Raw genomic sequence first — 15,570 nt, forward strand, 5'->3', positions numbered from 1 at the left:
GTGTGGTCCGGAAGCCATGGACTTCTTTATTGCTAGTGTGCCTCTGGGTTTGGTGTCAATGCCACAGCATACCTGTGGGAAGTGCTGGCCTGCAAGCAAGGTTGGCTGCTGACTCCCCTTAGCCAAGTACTCCACAGGCCCGCCCTGAGTCTTCTAGGCCTGAGTCTAATTCACTTGCCCTGTGGCAACCTGAAAGCCAAATACAGGATGATACTTGTCCTTTGGCTTATTCAACTGACAGTAATCGATCCCTGACCATGGAGGTAGATGGAACAGTTCTGTGCTCCCTGCAGTGAGAGAGTGCAGCTGTTTGGAAATGACACTGAATTTCTGTTCATTGTCATTGAAAAGCTGCAGCTTACCAAAGAGTCACTGAAGTTTGTTTCCCCACCTGTAAGATGGGAAGGATTTGTTGGGATAAATTGTGTCAGTGCAGATCAAAGTGCCTGCTGCTAGCTCTTTGGGTCAGGTTATTGGAATCCTCAGTTTTATATCATTTCTCTATAGTGTAAGTGTCTGGATTGCTTCCCCCAAATCTGCATATGGAAAACTCTAAAGGAGCAGACCAGATAGAATGAATATGCCTTTGAAAAGATGATTTATTAGCCTGGTTTACAAGATACGTAGTAATCCAACGGTGGATGTTTCACCCAGGAGAGTTTGAGAATCTGGTAGAGGCTGGATGGCTCAGCAGTCCCAATGGGGCACAGAAGCTCTGGAGGGTTTGTGACGTGCTGCTGATCTTCAGTCTATGCTGGAATTCTCAAGGACGCTGGTTCTAGTCTCTACGAAGGAACATCACAGCAACAGGATAGATGATCTTGCCAGAAGGAGTGAAGGTGAGTGGCAAAGAGCAGTTTCCCTTTTCCAGGTCCTTCCACCTGGGCGGGACCTTCACCAGAGGGTGGGACTTCCTGCTTAAAGAATCTGATCAAAAAAAATCCCTCAATGGAGTGCCCGGTAGGTTGTGTTTTAGTTGACTCTAGATTTGATCAAAGTGATAATCAAGGCTAACTATTACAGAAACCTAACCCCCAGCATTTAGAGTGGCTGGTAGGGTTCTGGGATGTGACCAAAGTCAGGAAGGCAGAGCCAGTGAGCATTAACCGGAGACATTTTGACACCCCATCCCCCACCCTGGGGGCATTGGTAATATTTGAATATTTTCTTTTCTCCTCCTTCCCTCCCTTTCTTTCTTATCACAACTGGGGACAGAGCTGGGCTGGCACATCACTGGTAAAGGTTAAGGATGCTGCTAGGTATCCTGAGGCACGCAAAGTTGAACTCAAACAATTGTCTCTTTAAAGATTGACTGATTGATGTATTTATGTATATGAGTGTTCTATATGAATGTACACCTGCATGTCAGAAGAAGGCATCAGATCCCATTGCAGATTGCTGATAGCTACCATGTGGTAGCTGGGGATTGAACTCAGGACCTCTAGGAAGAGCAGCCAGTGCTCTTAACCACTGAGCCATCTCTCTAGCCCACAATTGTCTCTTTAAAAAAAAAATCAGTGGTGCTGCAGCTAGGATGCCCCATTGGAGCAGGCATTCTTCAAACAGCTGATGTTCTTTTATTGGGGAGATCCAGGGGGAAGTGAAAACCCAGGAAAATGTTCTCTCTGTGACTTTCTCCTGACTCTTTACTCTCTCTTAAAAAAAAATTACTTATTTCATGCATGTGAGTACGCTATAGCTGTCTTCAGACACACCAGAAGAGGGCATCGGATCCCATTACAGCTGGTTGAGAGCTACCATGTGGTTGCTGGGAATTGAACTCAGGACCTCTGAAAGAGCAGTCAGTGCTCTTAATCACTGAGCCATCTCTCCAGCCTCAACTCCTTTACTCAGAAGTCTGCCTGTCTCTGCCTCCCAAGCGCTGGGATTAAAGGTGTGTGCCACCACTGCCTGGCTTCTTGCAAATTCTTATCAGGAAATGCTTGTATATAATGTATAGGATTTCAATGCTGTTTGTTTTTTTTTTTTTAAAGAACAAATGTGTTTATTGTGTGTGTGTACGTTTGTGAGTAGAGAATGTCACAGCCTGTGTGCGGTGGACAGAGGACAGCATGGGGGAGCAGATCAAGCTGACACTGAATACAGTATTAATGCATTATTAATTTAACAATTAATTAAAGAAGGCTTCCCAGTGACAGTCATACACTGTGGAATGGCATCTATAGATAGTTATATCAGATTGTTGTATAGTTTCCATTCTAAAATTACTAGAAAAATAAATAAGCCCATTGATTCCTTTATGGCAAGAGAAAGGTGGAAAATATCCACAGATTGTCATAGCAAATGAAAACATGCATCAGAAGATGGAGTGAGGGCTAGTGAACCAAGAAGGTATCAGTGTTGCTCACTGGTGTAAGGGTGTGCTGCTGATCCTGATGGCGTCACTGCGGAGTTAAACTTCTGAGCACGTAGATGAAGAACTTTCTAGATTAACTTAATTAAGATGCAAAAATCTCACCCAGTCTTGGTATGTGTGTGTGTGTGTGTGTGTGTGTGTGTGTGTGTGTGTGTGTTTGTCTTTAGACAGGGTCTCACTATGCAGCTCTGGCTAGCCTGAAATTCACTATGTAGAGCATGATGGCCTCAAATTCACTGAGATCCTCCTGCTTCTACCTTCCAAGTGCTGAGATTAAAGGTGCATGCCACCACTCTAAATGTAAGTGGTATCTTTCCATGGATTGGGGTCCCTGACTCTATATCTAGTCAGATTCTCTGGGGGGAGAGAACTGGCAAAATGCTCATGCATGGGGTTTGTTAGAATGGCTTACAGGCTGTGGTCCAACAATGGCTGTCTACCAATGGAAAGTTCAAGAATCCAGGAGACTGAATATCTCAGCTGGTCTCCACACTTGGATTTTAGTTCATTCCAAAGTAGTCAGGTTGACAACCAAGAATGACAGTCACACCAAGTAAACTAAAGGGAGAGGAGGAGCTGAGCAGTGGCATTCATCACACTCTGGTCCCCAACTGTGGATGCAGTGTGACCAGCTGCCTCAAGCATGATGTCTCTCATTTATATTCTATCTTCTAGCTGTCAGCTATCTGTCTGTCTATCACCTATCTATGTATCTATCTATCATCTCTCATCTCTGTCTCTTTGTCTCTCTCTGTCTCTGTCTCTCTCCCCACCCCTATACGTAGCCCAGGCTGGCCACAAGCTGGAGAATCTTTTCCTTCAGTCTCAGAGTTGTGGTGCAGATTTGCTTCCACACCCAGCTGAGCTTTTGTTGTTTCTAACAGAAGTCCCCAGGGAACACATCCCCAAGTGTTTGAAAGCTCCATCCAAATCTGCATGAGGTGCAATCACATTGTTATGACACAATTATGCTGCATAATTGCTGGGTGTATTTTTTTGTACTCATAATGCACCTGAAAAATAAATCTCTTAGGGGAAAAAGTCTGTTCTGATTATTGGAGAAGGACCATGAAGGCAAAACAAGACTGTTTTAAAGGGGTAACTTGAAACCCCCGGAAAGCATGAGATGTTTTTATATATCTGTGGAAAATGACAGTTCTGTTTGGGGGTTTTAGACTACCAGTGATTTTGCATATTGCTAAAAGTCACTTATGTTTCAGTTTGTAATATTAATTAGCGACTTTTGCTTTAAAGTCTTTTGCTTGTTTGAGTGTTCCTAGAGGTTGAACCTAGGTTTTTATATTATATGCTAGACAAGCACTCTACTGCCAAGCTCCATTCCGAGCAGGAGGGGCTTTATTTGTTTGCTTTTAAGTATGTGTAGGTGTGTGTGTCAGCATGCAACAGTGCACATGCAAGTGCAGGTGCCCGCGGAGGCCAGAGGCATTAGTTCCAGGGCTACTGGCATTGTGAGACACCTTGTAGGTGCTGGGAAGTGAACCCAGGTTCTCTGGAAGACCAGCAAATGTTCCTAACCGTGGTGCCATCTCTCCAGTCCCCCCAAGCTCAAGCTTTACTATTAGTGGCTTCCACTGCAAAAAAAAGATGAATCACAAACGTAAAGCTGCACTCAAGTCTACATGCGTGAAATTTTATCAAGCCCATCATAACGTATCAACTAAATGTGTGATTAATATGACAAAAACAAACAAATTCCCTTGCTGTTTGCCAAACTCTGTGTCAGATGCAAAGGATGATGGGCTGAAGCATAACCAAAGAGCTCACCAGTCGGAGTGTGCACAGGGGAGAGTAAAGCGTTAGTGTGCAGAAGACCACATTCTTCAGGGATTTCCTAATGGCTGCTCAGGACACTCTCAGTGAGAGTCTGGGGAAATACCTGGGGCAGCAAAGTATTCCCCATTCTGGAGGAGAGGAAATCAGTTCGTTAAAGGACTCTTTGATGAAGAGGTTTTTTTTCTACCTTGTTTGCCCCAGGCCCTTTTCACCACTCCTGTTTTCTGCCCCTTAGAGACACCCACTTATCACCATCGATTGTTCAAATCCTAGTTATTGTGCTCTGCACGGTATTTCACAGTATCTGACAGCATTTTATTCCCTCACCTTTTAAAAACTATATATATAGACGGGCAGTGGTGATGCACACCTTTAATCCCAGCACTTAGGAGGCAGAGGCAGGCAGATTTCTGAGTTCGAGGCCAGCCTGGACTGCAGAGTGAGTTCCAGGCCAGCCAGGGTTATAAAGAGAAACCCTGTCTCAAAAAACCAAAAAACAAACAAGCAAACAAACAAAACAAAAAAAAACCCCATATACACACACATATATATACACATACATATATATGTGTATGTTTATACACACACACATATATACCTATATACATATATATGTGTGTATATATACACACATGTATATAAATTTTTTTTTAAAGTGCTCTGCTGTATATATATCTGCAGTCTAAAAGAGAGCATCAGATCCCCTTACAGATGGTTGTGAGCCACCATGTGGTTTCTGGGAATTGAACTCAGGACCTCTGGAAAAGCAGCCAATGCTCTTAACTGTTCATAGCCTCTGTTTCCTGTCCTTCGGAGATAGTAATTTAGTCCTGTCCCAAATGACCATCAGCAACCACTGTTGCTGATGCACTATTAATGCTTTGTTTCTCCTGTCTGATTAATGCTCTAGGAAATGTACTCAGAAACAAGTGCCTAGGTCCCAAGACATACAGGAATCTGAATGTACTGAGGACAGTCAGGACATTTCCCAGAATTCTGACCTGGTGTGCTATGGAGAAGTGGATCATGCCATCACAGAAGAAATGGTAAGATAGTAGCAAAAGTTCAGAACCTTGAACTCTTTTTTTTTTTGTTTGTTTGTTTGTTTGTTTGTTTTTGGAGACAGGTTTTCTCTGTATATCCCTGGCTGTCCTGGAACTCACTCTGTAGACCACGCTAGCCTCGAATTCAGAAATCCACCTGCTTCTGCCTCCCAAGTGCTGGGATTAAAGGCATGCGCCACCACCGCCCGGCCAGAACCCTGAACTCTTAATTGAGAAAGGCAGGAGTTCACTAGCTCCAGACCAAGTTCCTGTCCTGGAGCATGTGACCACGGAGCTGCACTAAGGGGACCATGACAACTAGTCACAGTAGTATAGAAACACAGAGTTCTCCATGCTAATGAGGTATCTAGATGGGCCCCAAGGGTTTAGTCTACAAGCTTCCCTTCCTGGGCATTCCTTCCTGCAAAAGGTGTTTAATCTCTGGTCTACCCTGAGTAAGTCCTATGCACCCATCTCCGCCATGAATAAACAGTTTGGACAAGCAAGGACTGTCTCATCAAAGATGGCCATGGGGAGAGGCCATCAGAGCTATGCCTAAGTCTCCTGCAGAAGCCTCTGTGCACTCCTGGCACTCACCCTGAGCTAAGCTGGAATTCCCCCACACCCCTGCCCCGTTCCAGGCTCATCTCAGGCCCAAAGGCCCCCATTCTCAACTCCTCCTCGAGTCCCAGCAGCATTGCCCAGGAGTTTGAGAACCACGGCCTCCGTCCCACAGGTTTTCTCACCCGGAGAAACATGAGCTGAGGCCCCTATCCTAGGCTGCGTTTTGTCTCCCCTGAGCTGCACGTCGGTATCCTGTGAGCCTGGAACCCAAACGGGGAAAAGGGAAATGTAGCTTAGCGTTTCTGCGTTTTTGTCTCCCCCGAGTGGTGTTCTGACACCCCAGCGGTGAAGTGAACCACAGTGTGCACTGCAGGTGTGGAGCTCACTCTGTGAATCCTGTGCTGGCCAGCAGAGGGAAGAGTCGTGGGTCCCCGTGCTCCTCCAAATCCATCTCCTGGTCTCGAGCTGTCACTGTGTGTGCTCTCTAACAGCAAACAGCACCACAGATGCGCAGCACCAGGCTGGCAGACGGCTTCTGAGCCACACGCTGACAGTTATGGCACGTGAGAATAGATTTTAGAGGGAGAGATTCCGGCTCCACCATTGAGCCAGTCTTTCCCCGGTGGATTTCTGAGAGTTACCTTCATTCATAAAATTTTCTTCTTTTGCTATCTCATCTGGTAACTCTGAGTAGAGCACATCATTGCCTTGACATTCTTAGCTCTCCTTCAAAATTGTGCACAAATTTCAGATATGTGAAGTGAAAATGACAGACCACAGTGAGAACTGGAGAAGAGAAACTGAGAGTCACTGACATTTCACCACTGAACACTTCAGTCTCCATGAAAATGAGGATGTTCTATAAAGTATCAGTAGAAAGCACATTACTAATAATGTGCATAACCCATCTGATCAAGCACCCATTTAAATACCCAAAAGCCGTTAAATAACTTTTGGAAATCATATTTCCTGTTCGCCCACTTAACTACTTTAGTGCATGCCATCTAAGGCCCAGAGGCTTTGTTTGTTTGGTTGTTCGGTTTGGTTTGGTTTGGTTTGGTTTTGCCTCGCCCAGGAACAGTGTCCAAGAAGGTGTAGTTTTCAAGAAGGACAGTAGGTGGCAGAAGATGCCTGTTTGCTGTTTGCCAGTGCGGATTTCTCCAGCGGAGCGGGTAACTGGGGGTTATAGGTAATGCCATGCCCACATAGGCACCTGTGATTTTAGGGTACACTCAGAACTTCACAATGCCACCACTTCCCTACAGAATGCTCGAAGGACTTGGAAGCAAAATTGAATTTTATTCCATTGAACAGTTGGCTCGAGAGGTGTGCTATCCTTTCCGAGCAATTTTACAAACTGCTATGAAATCAAATAAGCAGAAAGCTATAATCGATGGAGCTAAACTAACTCCTGTACTTAGAGAAAATGATGATAGTCATCTCTTAACCACACCTTTCTTCAAAGACAGCCTGACAAGTCAGAACGCTTGTTGACACACCTGCGATTCAATTGTAACACACTGATGAGTTTTAAAAATCTAAATGATCCATGGATGTGGATACAAAAAGAAAATCAGTTCAAAGGGATTTTGAGAAAAAAAAGTTCTAAATATTTGTGAAAACTCAGAGGCTCTTCGGGGGTTGCAGTGCTGTGAATCAAACCCCGGCCGGAGTGCCCGAGCTGGTGGGGAGAAGGTATGAACTAAAAGAAAATGTGTCCTGACAGCAGACCAGAACTACCAGGGGGTTTTAGAGACTTTTAGCCCTGTTTAGAAGCCTAGTCTTATTGCTTAGGTGTAAGAAACAACAGGAATGTTGGAGTGGATGCTCCTGAGAAGGGGTAACAATGTATCTCCTCCAGTTTACTTAGTTTAGATCGTGGTAGAGCAAAACCCAGGCAGTACACACAGTAAAGCCGTCCTTGCTAGATCAATGGTTCTCAACGCCCTCCTCCCATGGTCACTTTTGTTGTTGTTGCCTTGTTTGCTTGTTGCAGAGTCTCATTTTGTAGAGAAAGCAGGTCTGGAACTCGCTGTGTAAACCAGGACTGGCTCAGATAAAGGCCAATCTCCTACCTCAGTCTAAGTGGTATGATAATGAGCATGAACCACTATGTCTGCCTTTCTTTCTTACTTTAAAACAAATGAAAGTCCAAAAGCCCAAATAGCTAAAAGCAAAGTTCACCTCTAGGAAACTCCATGGCAAAGAATGTTCTCGGCATGTGTGCGGCTCTGAGTTCATTTCTTGGCTTACATGCCCCACCAAAGTTGGTCTGTTAAGAGGGGGGGCTCCTTGCCATGCCTTTTTAAAAAATACCTTTAAAGTGGGATGTTAGAGGCTTCCAAGACAGCTCAAAGAATTCTTGTGGTTTGAAAGTCTTTTGTGTTGGGTCTGGAGATAGCTAAGCAGTTAAGAGTGCTTGTTGCTCTTTCAGGGCACCCGAATTTGGTTCTTGGAACCCAAACAGGCAGCTCTCCAGGGATCCCTCTTCTGGACTTCAAAGCTCAACTCATATAAGTGGCAGGTGCGCACACACATGTGGGCGCACACACTTTAAAAAAAAAAAAAAGCAAAGCTATGATGTGGGCATGGGACAGAACCCAGAAAATGGAAGAGCAGGCAGGAACAGGGACAGCCTGGCAGTTGATTGAGGGCCTTGGTGACTCTGGATTTCCCACAGTCCCCCAAAAGCACCAAGGTTTTCTTTGGCTGTGAATATGCGCAGCATATTATGACTAAAGAAACGTGTGACAATCAAGAGGAAGAATTTTCTTTTCTTTTTCTTTTTCTAAAGATTTATTTATTTATTTTATGTATGAGTACACCATTGCTGTCTTCAGACACACCAGAAGAGGGCGTCAGATCCCATTACAGATGGTTGTGAGCCACCACGTGGTTGCTGGGAATTGAACTCAGGACCTCTGGAAGAGCAGTCAGTGCTCTTAACAGCTGATCCATCTCTCCAGCCCCCGAGGAAGAACTTTCAAACCAGGAAAGTGAAAGCTTACAGAGAAGAAGAAACTTTAAAAATTCCTGTGTACAAGGTTTAGCTAAGTCAGATTCCGGGTGTGAACCAGGCCTGGTGGAGCCAGCATCTCTGCTAACCTAATTATAGGTCTGCTGCGTTTAGTGTATACTCTGAGTCTTACAGCTAGCATATCCCACGAACTTTCACTTCTCTCTTCAGATTTACTAGAGTGGAGAAATAATTTCCCTTCAGGCTGATATACTATGCCTCTCTTTATTTCTGCCTCTGTCTCTGTCTCTGTCTCTCTCTCTCTCTGTGTGTGTGTGTGTGTGTGTGTGTGTGTGCACAATAAAGGAACCTCTGGTGGAATCACCATCCCTGACCTTAAGCTGTACTACAAAGCAATTGTGATAAAACAAAAACAAAAACAAAAACAAAAAAAACACCTGCATGGTATTGGTACAGTAACAGGCAAGTGGATCAATGGAATAGAATTGAAGACCTAGAAATGAACCCACACATCTATGGTCACTTGATCTTGGAGCTAAAACCATCCAGTGGAAAAAAAGACAGCATTTTCAACAAATGGTGCTGGCTCAACTGGAGGTTAGCATGTAAAAGAATGCAAATCGATCCACTACTATTTCTTTGTACAAAGCTCAAGTCCAAGTGGATTAAGGACCTCCACATAAAACCAGATACACTGAAACTAATAGAAAAGAAACTAATAGAAAAGAAAGAGGGAAAGAGCCTCGAGCACATGGGCACAGGGGAAAATTTCCTGAACAGAACACCATTAGCTTATGCTCTAAGATCAAGAATTGACAAATGAGACCTCATAAAATATTTGGCCACTTCTTACTCCTAAGGCTGACCACCAAGGTCCAGCTATCAAAGTACTAAAGTCCAACAATCAGAAACCCCATTTGGCTCACCTAATTAATTTTTCCAATCAAAATTAAACACTTCATCCTAACCAAGGGTTTTCCCTTTTCCCTTTATAAACGGCCATTTGCCTATGGGCCATGTCTGTCTCCTTCTTTCCAGAGGCAGTCCTTTGTTCCTCAGGGGCAAATATCCCTTCCCCCTCTCCCTTAACCCTCTTTTTTCTCCCTCATCCTCTGTTTCCTGCCTTTGTCTCTTATTCTTGCACATTCCCTGTCTGGGGCAAATAAACCTCCTTAGCACTGAGAACTTGTTCTTGGTGTGTCCTGTGCCAACCCTGGTCCTTTCACACGCCCCTTCTCATAGCTTACCTTAGGAAATTAAAGAGAGAAGAAACAGAAACATGTTTTTGCCACCAGGTTTTCTCATAACCCTCCTTGACCCCCAGTGGTAGTATATGTGTGTGTTGCTGGTAATCAAACCCAGTGTGTTTATGAGAGGTAAATTCACTGAGCTACATCCTAGCCCCTTCCCCCCTTTTTTCCTTTTTTAACTGTTTCTGTTTTACTTTTAATATGAACTGAAACTCAGTAGTACAGTTCTGCAGTGTATTTCTGCCACAGCCCATGGGCTGCATCTGTCACCTGCACAGTTCACCACGATGACATGTTTCTGACATTGCTTGCATCTATATCTTCTTCTCTTTTCTCTATCCTTCCTTTTTTTTTCTGGAGGACATCACATAACTTTCTTAGGAAGTTATGTAATAAGTGAACTTTGCTGGTTCATGAATATCTTTATCTGCCTTCATTTTTTTTCAGTACTGTTTAACTTCCTTCCTTCCTTCTTCCTTCTTCCTTCTCTTTTTCTTTTTGTCTCAGAACTGGAAATTGCACTAAGCTTGCTCTGCTAGGTAGGTCTTCTGCTGCTCAGGTATACAGCCAGCCTCTGATTTTTAAAAATGTATTGTTTTGAGAAAAGGTCTCACAAAATTGCCCATGGTATAGTCTGGTTTTGAATTCCTCATTCTCCTGCCTCAACAACTAGAGCAGTTTAGAGGACAGCCTTGTGTTAACAGGCCTGGCTGCCTTTTTTCCCCTTCTATTTTGTGAAAAAGTCTTGCTTCTTAACTTAGATATAGTCTAGGTTTAGGTTCCAACTTGCAATCCTCCTGCCTCAGCCTCCAGAGTGTTAAGGTTATAGGCATTGCCTATAGCTGGTTTATATAGTAAATAATTTTCTTCCTCATTTTGAAAGTGCCTCTGGGCAGTGGTGGCGCACACCTTTAATCCCAGCACTTAGGAGGCAGAGGTAGGTGGATTTCTGAGTTCGAGCCCATCCTAGTCCACAGAGTGAGTTCCAGGTTGGCCAGGGCTACAGAGAGAAATCCTGTCTCAGAGTGGGGTGAGGGGGTCTATGTCAGCCCCTTTCTCATTTTTCCCTCCTTCCATACAGCCTGAGCTCACTGTTTCTGGGCAGCAACACCCCTCCTGGTGCCCCTCCTGTCCCACCCCTCCTCTGTCGTGCTATTATGGTTATTTTTTTTTCATCTCTGAGAAATGATTTGAAATCTCTCAGCTTCCAATGACCAGCCCATCTATTGTTGTCTTAGTGTCTATGTTTTAATTCTTTATTGCTTCAGGAGACTGTTCTGAAAGAAGCGTGATGTGCTGGCTTGAATGAGATACCCTCCATGGTCTCCTGACATTGAATATTTGGTCCCCAGTTGGTGCTGCTGTTTGGGAGGTTGAGAGAGCCATGCCCTTGCTGGAGTAAGTGTGTCATTGGAGGTAGGCTCTGAAGTCTCAAAGGCTCATGCCATTCCCAGTCTGCTTCCTTTGCTTTGTGCTCTGCAGTTTAGTTTGTGAGCCCTCTGCTTCCTGCTCCAGCTGCCATGTTTTCTCTCTACCATCATAGACTCTCAGCCTCAGGAACCATGAGCCAAAATTCTCTCTTCTATAACTTGTCTTGGTCATCGTGTTTTATTATAGCAATGAAGAAGTAACCAACACAGAAGTTAGTACGAGGGAGTGAGCTACTGTTGTGACAAACCTGACCATGTTAGGTTTGGGAGGAATGGGAAAGACTTTGGGACTTTGAACTAGAAAAGCAGTTGAGTGCTGTAAGCAGAGCTTAATGGACCATGATAGTTGAATCTTGGACAACAGTAGCATTGACAACCATGTGGACTGTGGAGGCTCAACTCAAGAGATTTCTGAGGGGGAAGATATTAGCAACTAGGCTAGAGACTATTTCTGTGATGTCTGGCAAAGAGAGTTGCTGCTTTTGTAAGACTCTGTCCAGCCTTAGCTTACTGAGAGACCCCCTGAGTGAACCACGTGGAGCCTGAATTGATGCAAAAAGCAAGAAGAATTTATTATTCCAGTGCACTGGGGTCGTCTCAGATTCGAAGGAGAGGCGGCAATCTCACACAACTCATTCAGTGAGCTTTTATACAGTTTTCCGGGCAGCAGCCATTAGGCACAATGTGATTGACCGAACAGCATGACTTTTTAAACTGATTGGTCTTTAGGGAATGAGGTGGCAAGGACTTCTCTTGTCTGAAGGTAGGCAATGGTTGGTCCTGCGGAATGTGTCCCCACCCCCAGGTCTGTTCCCACCCTGTGGTCTGAGGAATGTTAATTAGCCTCTCCCTTCCAGAGGGGCAAGTGTTCCATGATCTTCCCAAAGTTCCTGAACTGACCTTTTCACTTTCTGTTGAGGTTTTTAAGACACTGCCCAAGGCTAAATTTAAAAGTAATGGACTATTTCTGTGACAGAGGAGATTTCAAGACAGCCTAACATGGACTCTGTCTGGTGACTATTAGTAATCACTCTTAAGCAAGTCTACAAAGTAAAAGAACAGATGGGGCAGAAAGAAATGTACGATTTTGAGAGAAAAACACACACTGACAGACTTAATGTTACAGTCAAGGCTTGTGCTGGAAGAGAGGATGAAGTTGTTAGGGAGATTAGTGCCATTAAGAAAGGGCCTGATTTGCACTGGAATAAAAGACAGGCATCTCCTTTCTACTTTCTTGGATTCTAACCCACCTGGAACCATGTGCCCAAATAAACTCTTTCTTCTTCTTTTATTTTTTTCCGAGGCAGGGTTTCTCTGTGTAGCCCTGGCTGTCCTGAAATTCACTCTGTAGACCAGGCTGGCCTCGAACTCAGAAATCTGCCTGCCTCTACCTCCCAAGTGCTGGGATTAAAGGCAAGTACCACCACTGCCAGGCAACTCTTTATTGCCTTGATCAAGCTATTTTATCACAACAATAACAACAAAAAAGTAACTGTGGTGTTTTGAATAAGGATGGCCCCCATAGTCTCAGACATTTGAATGCTTAGCCATCAGGGAGTGGCACTATTTGAAAAGGATTAAAAGGTATGACATCATTGGAGTAAGTGTGTCACTAGAGGTGGGCTTAGGGGTGTCAAAAGCCCACACCAAGTATCGTCCCTCTCTCTCGTTACTTTTGAACCATGATGTAGAACTCTCAGCTACTTCTCCAGCATCACATCTGCCTGCATGCTACCATGTTCCCCATCATGATGATAATGCACTAGTCTCTGAAACTAAATATTTTCTTTTATAAGAATTGCCTCACTCATGGTGTCTTTTGCAGAAATAGAACAATGAATAAGACAGTAACTAATACATATGATAAATTTATATGTTTCATTTACCTTCTTGGACCCTATTTCATATAAATTAGATGGAATCCCTGCCCCACCCCCTCTATTTTGTCTGTGTTTTTATAAATACCAGGACTGGGTTTTATTCTCTGTTGCCAGAAACTATTGCTTTGATGTTTATATAGCAGCTTTGTAAGCTTGGTTAAGTCTCTGGATGTGTTTGGATTGCTGATGAATTAACTCATGGTTCAGACTGGGAAGGGGACATGCAAGGAAGGCATGCTGACCACAGGCTGAAGGGGGCAGCCCTGGTTATTCTACAGAGCAAGTGTTTATTAACTCACATGCTTCCGAGAGCTGTGCTTTATGTAGAAAAATAGTTTTCTCATGCCTAAGAAGTTTATCTTTCCAAGAACAAAACAGATACAACCATTTATGCCAACAAAGAGTAAATAATGCCAATTAGCAAAGTGCTTATGATTCATGAGCCCCTTCTGGTGTCATGTCTAATAATCTGTCTGTTTGAACAGAACTCTTGCTTAATAAGATAATTACACTAAAAAAAGACTGGAGAGCTGGTGGTACATACCTGTAACTCCAACACTTAGGATGGAGACAGAGGCCAAAGGTTTGAGGCCAGCCTGTGTAAAGACCATCTTCGGAAAGGATGAGACTATTCTGAAAAGACTCTTGAGATCCTCACTGACTGTGTGGATTCCTGAAACAAGGTACCCCAGAGAACAGGAATGCTTTCCCAGGAACCTTATGCTCAAAGAAGAAAAGGGGAAGAGACCTCTTCCAAATAAAGGGGCAAGTTGTGTCCTGGGAAGACACTTCAGACGGTGGAAAGTTTGTCAGATCTCCTTGCAGAGAAGATCGTGGTCTTAGTTACTTTGCTACTGCTGTGACAAAACACCAGGCCAAGGCAACTTACTAAAGTAAGTGTTTAATTTGGGTCTCACAGTTCCAGAGATTTAGAGTCCATGACTACCACAGTAGGGAACATGGCAGCAGACAGGCAGGTATGGTGCTGGAACAGTAGCCCAGAGCTCACATCTGAGTCACAAGCACAGGGAGAGAGAGAGAAACAACTATAAAAATCTCAAAGCCCACCCCAGTGGCTCCTCCAACAAGGCCATGCTTCCTAATCCTTCCCTAACAGTTCTGCTTCATTACATTTTCTTTGCTAGGCATACTTAGTGTTCTAATTCTGATATGCTATGGGGATTTTTCTCCTCTGGTCTTGTCTGTTTGGTGTTCTGTGTGCTTCTTATATTTATATGGATATGTCTTTCCTTAGTGTCAGAAAGTTTTCTTCTATGATCTTGTTGAAGATCATATCTATGCTACCACTGACTTGGGGTTCTTCTTTATCTATCCCAATAATTCAAAGGTTTGGTTTTTACAGTGTTCCACATTTGCTGTGTGCCCCTCCCCACTCTGTGTGTGTGTTTAGTTTTTATATTCATTTCTTATTTTTGGTCTATATAATTTATGTTATCTTTGAGTCCTGTTCTTCTTGATTCATCCTACTTTGTAAAACTTTCATTTGAATTTTCTTTCTTTTTTTAAATTATTTTTTGAAGATTTATTTATTTATTTTATATGTATGAGTACACTGTAGCTGTACAGATGGCCGTGAGCCATCATGTGGCTGCTGGGAATTGAACTCAGGACTCCCAACTTGCTCCAGCCCTGCTAGCTCCGGCATAATACACTGTAGCTGTCTTCAGACGCACCAGAAGAGGGCGTCAGATCTCATTACGGGTGGTTGTGAGCCACCATGTGGTTGCTAGGATCTGAACTCAGGACCTTCGGAAGAGCAGTCAGTGCTCTTACCCGCTGAGCCATTTCAGCAACCCTGAATTTTCTTTTTTTAAAGATTTAGTTTATGTATGTGAGTAGCTGTCTTCAGACAGACTAGAAGAGGTCACTGGATCCCATTACAGATGGTTATGAGCCATATGTGGTTGCTGGGAATTAAACTCAGGACCTCTGGAAGAGCAGTCAGTGCTCTTAACCGCTGAGCCATCTCTCCAGTTCCCTCCTTTGAATTTTCTAGTTGAGCTATTGGGCTTTTCAGTTGCATCTTCATTTCAGCTTGAGTCTTCTTCATGTTTCTATTTACTAATTGATTTCTACTCTCAAGTCTCAGATTGTCTTCATCACTTCCATCATCCTATGTTTGTGTTTTCTTGGGCATTACTCAAGCATTTATTCTTAAGCTCTTTCTCCTTATTTTCTTCTTCTTCTTCTTCTTCTTCTTCTTCTTCTTCTTCTTCTTCTTCTTCTTCTTCTTC

The 15,570-nt window shown here is 43.7% G+C and overlaps 1 long non-coding RNA gene across 1 annotated transcript; it reads right to left on the reverse strand.

The window, feature by feature from the left end:
• Window positions 1-581: 581 nt before the first annotated feature.
• LOC116083713 lies at window positions 582-6,298 on the reverse strand. Its single transcript, XR_004115886.1, has 2 exons — window positions 6,165-6,298; window positions 582-927 (listed from the first exon to the last, which is right to left on the reverse strand). It is a non-coding gene; the product is annotated as an uncharacterized LOC116083713 (long non-coding RNA).
• Window positions 6,299-15,570: the final 9,272 nt, after the last annotated feature.

The sequence above is a fragment of the Mastomys coucha genome, unplaced genomic scaffold (genome assembly GCF_008632895.1).
Source record: "Mastomys coucha isolate ucsf_1 unplaced genomic scaffold, UCSF_Mcou_1 pScaffold8, whole genome shotgun sequence".
NCBI classification, from domain to species: Eukaryota; Metazoa; Chordata; class Mammalia; order Rodentia; family Muridae; genus Mastomys; species Mastomys coucha.